A 9,343-nucleotide genomic window follows, 5' to 3' on the forward strand; every position below is an offset into this window, starting at 1 on the left:
TGCTGCTTGAACACCTTTTTTCTGACCAAAATGGTTGTGTAAAACTGGACTCTAGATTTCACCGGCCTTCACATCCGTAAGGCATGTGTCTCACTGGTAGATGCACTTAAATAACTCCTGGCACAGGAGTCAGAGTGGCCCACGGAAGTCATAAGGTCTTAAGATCATGTGATATGAGCAGAATTAGGTCATTTGGCCCATCATGTCTACTCCGCCATTCAATCATGGCTGACCTAGCTCTCTCTCCTAACCACATTCTCCTACCTCCCCCCCCATAACCCCTGGCACCCGTAATAATCAAAAATCTATCTATCTCTGCCTTAAAAATATCCATTGACTTGGCCTCCACCACCTTCTGTGACAAAGAATTCCACAGATTCACCACTGTCTGACTAAAGAAATTCATTCTCATCTCCTTCCTAAAGGAAGGTCCTTTAATTCTGAGGCTATGACCTCTGGTCGGGGTCCGTTTGCAACTCCAAAAAAACAATACATTTCTCTTTGTCTGCAGGTAGTTGCTGGCGGAAAGAGCTCCTGAAGATTTGTGAATGGCAGACGAATTGAACAGTTACTTTGGATCTGTCTTCACTAAGGAAGACACAATCTCCCTAGTGGCCAGAGGATCTAGGGTGACGGAGGAACTGAAGGAAATTCACATTAGGCAGGAAATGGTGTTGGGTAGACTGATGGGACTGAAGGCTGATAAATCCCCAGGGCCTGGTGGTCTGCATCCCAGGGTACTTAAGGAAGTGACTCTAGAAATTGTGGACGCATTTGGTGATCATTTTCCAATGGTCTATAGATTCAGGATCAGTTCCTGTGGATTGGAGGGTAGCTAATGTTATCTCACTTTTTAAGAAAGGAGGCAGCGAGAAAATCAGGGAATTATAGACCAGTTAGCCTGACATTGGTTGTGGGGAAGATACTGGAGTCAATTATAAAAGATGAAATAGATGCACATTTGGATAGCAGTAACAGGATCGATCCGAGTCAGCACGGATTTACGAAGGGGAAATCATGCTTGACTAATCTTCTGGAATTTTTTGAGGATGTAACTGGGAAAATGGACAAGGGAGAGCCAGTGGATGTAGTGTACCTGGACTTTCAGAAAGCATTTGATAAGGTCCCACATAGCAGATTAGTGAGCAAAATTAGAGCACATGGTATTGGGGGTAGGGTACTGACATGGATAGAAAATTGGTTGGCAGCAGGAAACAAAGAGTAGGGATAAACGGGTCTCTTTCAGAATGGCAGGCAGAAAATAATTGGGGTACCGCAAGGCCAAGTGCTGGGACCGCAGCTACTTACAATTTACAATAATGATTTAGATGAAGGGATTAAGAGTAACATTAGCAAATTTGCAGATGACACAAAGCTGGGTGGCAGTGTGAACTGTGAGGAGGATGCTATGAGGATGCAGGGTGACTTGGACAGGTTGGGTGAGTGGGCAGATGCATGGCAGATGCAGTTTAATGTGGATAAATGTGAGGTTATCCACTTTGGTGGCAAGAACAGGAAGGCAGATTATTATGTGAATGGTGTCGTTAGTCTTTTACCCAGGGGAGAGGAACCAAGAACCACAGGACGAGGTTTAAAGTGAGAGGGGGAAAAATAAATAGGAACCTCTGCTCTTGGGCTTTTTTTTGTTTTCACTCATATGGTGGTGTGAATATAGAATGAGCACCAGAGGAGGTAGTTGAGGAGGTACTACAAGAGCATTTAAAACACACTTGCATCGGAAAGATTTGGAGGGATATGGGCCAAAGGTAGAAATAAGGACATAGCCTGGATGGGGCATCTCGTTCGTCATGGACAACTTAGGCTGAGGGGCCTGTTATTTACTTTATGGCTCTATGAGATCTAATAGATTTCAACTGGGAGAATCAGGAGATAAGGTAATAATACAGAAAGGTGAGCAAAGAATCAGCCAATACCTTGATTGAATGACAAAACTTTTTTGAAGGGACATGTTGCATATTCTTGCTCTATTTCCTGTTATTGATTATGTTTCATGCTGGAGCAAGAAGTTCATATGAAATTCTTGAACCACTTGTGGTGTGATAGCATAATGATTCATTAACTGGCAGCAAAAGTTCTGGATCATTAATCCAGAGACATGATTTTGAATCTTACCATGACAGCTGGGAAATTAAATTCATCTGCACTTTAAAATAGCTTCAATTAGAGAAAATGTGAATGCTGGATTTACTAATGTATTTCAGGGAATGATGTGTTCTGTACTTACCTGGTCTGGCCTCTATGTGACTCCAAGCCACACAATATTTCCACTACTTGGAAAATCTCAAAGAAGGGAACAGTGGTCATAATATGCGGTGGGCTGTTTAAAACCAAAGTGAATGGACATTTCTTTTTGCAGATTGCGGTGAATCGCTGTAATTCTCAATGCCAGAAATTGTGGAAGCCAGATCATTATAACTATTTAAAGTAGAGACAGATACATTAAAAAAAAAAGCAGAACTGGCACAAAAGAGGAGTTGAGGCTTGGGGTAGATCAGCTGTACAAAGGTTGCACTTGAAGTATTGTGTACAGTTCAGGTCACCACACTACAGGAAGGCAGTAACATAAATAGTGCAGTTGGATGTTGTACCGGATGGTGAGATTTAATTATAAGGACAAAAAAGACACAATGCACTTGAGCAACTCAGCAGGTCTAGGAGCATCTCTGAAGAGGTGATGTTTCGGGTCGGGACCCTTCTTCAGACTGATTGCGGTGAGAGGGGGAAAAGATAGACGTGAAGTAAGGGCAGGACAAAGCCTGGTGAGTGACAGGTGGATACAGGTGAGGGTTTTTTTGATTGGCAGATGATTGGATAAAGGCCAGAGATGTAATGAAGGAAATACACTCTCTACCAGGTTTCTACCTCCCAAACAAAATCTGTCTGAAGAAGTGTCTAGATCTGAAACATCATCTATTCCTGTTCTCCAGAGATGCTACCTCATCCTCTGTGTTACTCCAGCACTTTCTGTCTTTTTTTCTTGTAAGCTGCCATTTGCGGTTCCGTCTCCTTATGATACTTATAAGGAAAGCTTGGTTAAAGCTGGCTTTATTCTCACAGGAATGTAGGAGCCTGAGGTGTGATTTTATAGAGGTTTGTGAAATTCTGAGGGATGTAGGATAGATAAAAACCTTTCGTTTGCGGATGGCGGAGTGAAACTAGAGGGCATGAGTTTAAGTTGAGAAGTAGGAAATTTAAAGGAGTACACTTTTCACACTGGGTGGTGAATATTTGGAACGAGCTGCCAGAGGAGGTGGTGGAGGCAGATCCAATTACAGCCCTTTCCTTTTTTGCCAGGATCCTGTGAACTGCTTTGTTATTGTTGACTATGTTAAATGTGCTATATATTTTTGATTTGATTTGATTTGATTTGGTTCAACTTCATTGTCATTGCACAAATACGACTACAGGTACAACGAAATGCAGTTTCGGAGGGTAGCTAATGTTATCCCACTTTTTAAGAAAGGAGGGAGACAGAAAACAGGGAATTATAGACCAGTTAGCCTGACATCGGTGGTGGGGAAGATGCTGGAGTCAATTATAAAAGATAGCGGCACATTTGGATAGCACAAATTTGTTAACTGACATCCCTTTGCAATGTCTGATTTGCTTCCATTCACTCTACCCTGATGTCTTATTCACCCTTCTATGCCTTGATATCCCCATCACTCTGCTTTCTTCCACCACTATACCCTATTCATTCCCTTCTACCCCATTATATGCCATTCATTTGCCCTCCACTCACCGCTATATCCATTCACTTTCTTTCCACCCATCACCACAGCCAAGTCACTCTCCTTTCCACCCCTCCAATGTTTATTCACATACACCTGCTGCTTCATGCGGCGTGCTATTCATTTGTCTGCTCCCTGAAGCATTGCATTTATTCTCACATCCCCCCACATTAACACCCTTGCTGTGTCATGTCACCAACCCTTACAAACCCCATTTACTCCCTTGGAATCTTCCGTTCACTCGCTCTTCACTACTCACAATGCCCCATTAAAATCCCATCTCGTCATGATAACCCTTCGATGATCCCCCAGCCTCTACTATATTTAATTCAACTTAACAAATCTCAGCTCTCCGTATAACGTCTGCCGCCTGTGTCCCATTCAACCCTCCAATACCATCCATGGTAACCCATTCAGTCCCTCTACAAATGCACATTCAAAGCCATTCCTCAAATAACTTTGTCCCACCCCTCATGATTAGCATTCGCACCCATTTCATGCCTTGCAATATTCCATGTTGCTCACTTCACTTTCTTCTTCCTAGTTCTGCAATTTCCTATTCCCACCACATGCTTTGTGCTATTCCTTTCATTTTCCTGCCATGGGTCACCATGTTTCATTCACTTCGTCATCATCCCTGAAATGTGCTACATTCTGTCATCATCTGCACACCCTACAACATCAAATGTACTTCCACCCACTCCCCATTCACACACTTTACCCTCTAATAATGTCCTATTCACTTCCCACACTTACAGAATGATATTCCTTTTACAATTCTTTGGACTGTGCCTTCACCTCATTCGGCCATATCCCATTAATCCCTCTTCGTAGAGTCGTAGACTTACCCAGCACAGAAATAGGCCCTTTGGCCCAACTCCAACTACAGAGACAGGGGGGAGGGAACCAGAATTGGTGGTTAGAAATTGGAAGGAGTGATGAGAAGATAGGGGTTAGGACCAGTAAGTCTCAAAGAATGGACAGGCAGGAAGTGAAGGAATATGATGATTCTGATGGATTGAAGTGTGTTCATTCCAATGCAAGGAGTATTATAGAGGAAGCAGATGAACTTGGATCAACTGTGATATTGTGGCCTTTGCAGAAATGTAGTTGCTAAAAGGTCACGAGTGGCAGCTCAATGTCCGGGGTTTCAATGTTTCAGATGTGATCACGAGGGACGCAAATGAGATGGCAGAGTTGCAATATGAATCAGTGAGATTTCACAGCGGCACCCAGTGAGGATATACTAGAGGGTTCAATCACTGAGGTAAAATGAGTAGAGCTTAAAAATAAGAAAGGTGCAAACACTCTAATGCATTGTACCATAGACTCCTCAAAAGCAAGCGGGAGATAGAGGAACAGATATGTAGACAGATTACAGAAAGATGCCAAAGCAACAAGGTCATATTAATGGGTGACTTTAACTTCCACAATATTGACTAGGACTTGCTTAGTACTAAAAGCTTAGCTGGGGCAGAATTTGTGGAGTGCATCCAAAGGGATTTCTTGAAACAGTGTGGGGATAGTCCAACCTGAGAAAGGACCTTGTGTTGGGAAATGAGTCTGGCCAGCTGACTGGTGTGACATTGGAAAGCATTTTGGGGATAGTGATCACAACATAAGCTTTCTCCCAGTCTGAAGAAGGGTTCCTAGTTGAAACATCACCTATTCGTTTTCTTCAGAGATGCTGCCTGACCTGCTGAGTTACTCCAGCATTTTGTCTATCTCCCATAAGTGTTAAGATTGTTTTGAATAGAGAGAAGGCTGGACTGTGAGAAAGGTACTAAATTGGAGCAGGGCAAACTACAGGATTATTGGACAGGTGATCGGGAGAGTACACTGGGAGCATTAGTTTTGAATAAGTCCACATCTGACATGTTGGATGTCCGGAGTCGTTTAAAGGGCATTTGAACGAAGTTCAGAACCAGCATGTTCCAGAGGCATTTTTCATAATTGCCAGGGACTTCAGTCAGCCAAAGACAAGTTGATGCAACCAAAATATTGTCAACAAGTCTCCTGTCCCACCAGAGGCTCAAACACCCTTGACCATTGTTAAAGAACCACCAAAAATGTCTAGTGCTCCACAAGCCCATCACCGTATTTTGGAAAATCTGACTATCAGACTGTGCTCTTAGTCCCTGTTAACAAGCAGAAAGTGATGATCCAGTACAGAAAACCATATTGCGTTGGTCTAAGGAAACAGATGAGCTCCTATGTGACTATTTAGACTTGGTGGACTGGGCCGCCAAGGACTCAGTAACCAACCCTCATCAGTAAGTGTTTTGAGGACAGCGTGCCTTAGGAAACAATCTGAGTGTTCCCCCAGTAGAAAACAGAGATGAACCTTGAGATCCACTTCCCAGCGAAGACCATATCTGTTGTGTTCACGTTGGGTGATTCCGACCTGAACAGGGAATCGAGATATGAATTCTGCAAACCCTTCAGGGATGCCAAGACACAATTCCAGATTAAGCTAGTACCAGATTAACCCCACATACACCCATCAATTGCAAGCTACAACGGGCTACAAAGCAAAGCCATTCAGAATTGCTGGCAATAACATTGCTCTCCATCAGGCTCAATGCAATCTATATTTGTTTTGGACAGGAGGTTTTTTTCCCTTCTTTTTCTTTCTCGCTTTTAATTTCAAGTTTTCGTGTAGCTTGTGTGTTGTGACTGTTGGAAGACCAATGTGCTGTACACTGCACAATGACAATAAAGTTTGAATCTGAATCTGAATTTCCCTCCGGCGATGATTAACGTTTTATCGTATCATATGCTAATGGAATAATCACTTACTCCAGTCATCCGCCAATCGCCTCCCTCCCCCTCCCCCATCAGAACTCACCAAGCTATTGCCTGGCTTTTCCTACCCCCACATCTCTTTTACATTTTCAAGAAAGATACTGACCTGAAATGTCATCTGTCCATTCCCCTCACAGATGCTGCCTGACCCACTGAGTTCCTTTAGCACTTTGTTTTTCTACTAAACATGGTATTGAGATATTGCTTGGTTTGGTTACACTGCTATTTTGTGGTTTTCACAATGTTTGTTTATGAAATTGACAGAGTTCCACCTCTTTATAGGCAAGAAGCCATTTGAAATGTTTATTCATGGATAACCCCTTGAGATGGACAGTCATCTCATTTTCGAGGGGGTCCAACATAGAACATACAGCACAAGACATAACATACATAGAGGCTCTCATTGACCCACCTACCCACACACCAATCCCAAAACTCCTCCATCCCCACTTGTTATAGTTTATAACAATTGTTAATTGGCTTTACATTTCCAATAATAACAATAGTTATGTGTTACAGCATAATGTTAATGCATAATACCATATACCACCTATCATACATCGTACGTTAATACATACTATCAACATTATTACATGATATATGGTTGTGTTTAATGGTATTGGTTAGCTGACCAGTGGTCCTTAAGAAGAGTCACTGAGGATTATGCAGATTAGGGATGATCTGTGATCTTTTTTTCATTTTTCTGGATACAGAAAATGCAAGGTTAGTCATCATATATTCACAAATCAACTATTGTTGATTGGTGGCCATGTGATATCTTTGGGCGATTCTCCATATTTCTGAAATGAATGACCATTCTCTCCTTGATAAACTTTCTCAGAAACAAAAAAGAATGTAAAAACAAGTAAGCATCATCTCTGATTTTCCATATAATCCTTTGGAAGGTAAATAATGCATGAAAACTCTTACACCTACCTGTACTATAATCACAATGTATCACACCACTCTCTCTTTAAAAAAAATGGAACTGCTGTTGTACAAATAATCCACTGTATGAATGAATGAATGAATGAATGAATGAATGTATGAATGAATGAATGGATAATTTATTGTCATATGTGACAAGTCACAGTGAAATTCTTTGCTTGCATATCCAAGCGATGTAAATAGTTGCCACATAAAGACCGCTTACAAAGTTGTACCCCGCACCAGGTCTACCTTTATTCCCCCCCCCCCCTCACGACGGTCCCCCCACGCCGGGTCCTGCGTTGTTCTTTCTCCAGGCAGCGGCGTCCTCACTCCACGTGGTCTGTCTTTGTCCGTCAGTGCATCATTGACCAGCGCTCCAACCTCTCCACTATCACTGCCAGGTCCCCTCCTGAGGCCTCTGTGGCGTCGACCCAGACCCCAGCCACGGGGCTCCGTCGACTCAGGCTCCATCTGCCATGGGCTCCAACCCGCGAGGCTCCAGTCCTGGCTTCTCCGTGGCCATCCGGGAGGCATGGAGACCGCGGCAACTGTAATAAAGGACCTCACAGTAAAGATGGAATTGTAAACTCTCAGGTTTGCATCTCACGGTTCCTCAGCTTTTAGTGCAGAAAAAAACTCTTCTTTTTCCAGTCCATTTATCTTCTTAATGTCACATTTTATTATTTAGCCATGATTATCTATATTTCATTTATTAAACATTCAATATTTCTTGTCAAATTTTAATATCTACATTATTCCAAAAAGAACTTTCCTGACTATTTTAAAGAATCCCAATAGCCAATGTTATTATTTGCTGGGGTTTAGAGGCCCAATGAACTGTGCACATAAAAAATATTGATCACATCTATTTTTAAACTTGAGAATCATGCAACAAAGATGTGACGAACCTCTTACTATATGTGGGTCTGTATGTTGGATCCAAATAAAGCAGCAACTGGACTGGGGGTGGAAAAAAGAGAAAATGATGGAGGAAACATAAAGGAAATGGAGTATTCAAGCAACAGTAACAGCAAACTATTTTATTGCTGTAATGTCAACTCTGTCACATAACAAGTGGAGTTATACAAACCACATTTATAGTATGGAAAATGGGCTGTGAAAATGAATGAGGAGAATCGACAATGAAAATAAACCTGGGATTTGTGCCCACTAATATACTGTACATGGTTCAAACATGATGGTATCTGCGTTTAGACCTTTGAACAAAAAGCTAGCAGGTAAACCAATGTGTTTTATGAAAGATAATCCCAAAAGTTTTACAACACTGAAACTTAACAAATTGTAAATCAGATTGCAAACAAATTCTAATATTTCTTTACCAGCTTTAAGTTCATATATTTTGAAAACCCAATATTTGCGTTGGCAAAATGTTTACTTTGCCATAGAAAATGAAAAATGTTTCTGTCGGCACAGATATAGTCTTATATGTGTCATCAAATCTATGCTCGCATTTTCATCAAGGATTATTTCTAAGCATTGTAAACAAAATAATTTGTGGGACATAGATCTCAAATATGAATAGCATTCTAATGATTAAACATTCATTTACATGTAGCAATATGTAATTTTGTATGGCAATTGTATGTGTTAGTATACTATGTTCATTCTGGTTTGAATGAGAGTTCGATATGAGAGTTTTGTGAATGTTTCTAAGGAGACTCAGGGTTAGCAGACCTTTCTTAACATTTGCATCTTGGGCAAATCTAACAACAAATTCTCTCAGCCCGTTCAACACTGGGGGCCATCATGACTGGTGCCAATGTTGACTGTTCAAAGGATTTTCTGAATGGTAATTGTTGACACTGCAGAGATGTAAAATAAATTGTTTGCAGAAT

The sequence above is a fragment of the Leucoraja erinacea genome, chromosome 1, assembly GCF_028641065.1.
Source record: "Leucoraja erinacea ecotype New England chromosome 1, Leri_hhj_1, whole genome shotgun sequence".
Lineage (NCBI taxonomy): Eukaryota > Metazoa > Chordata > Chondrichthyes > Rajiformes > Rajidae > Leucoraja > Leucoraja erinaceus.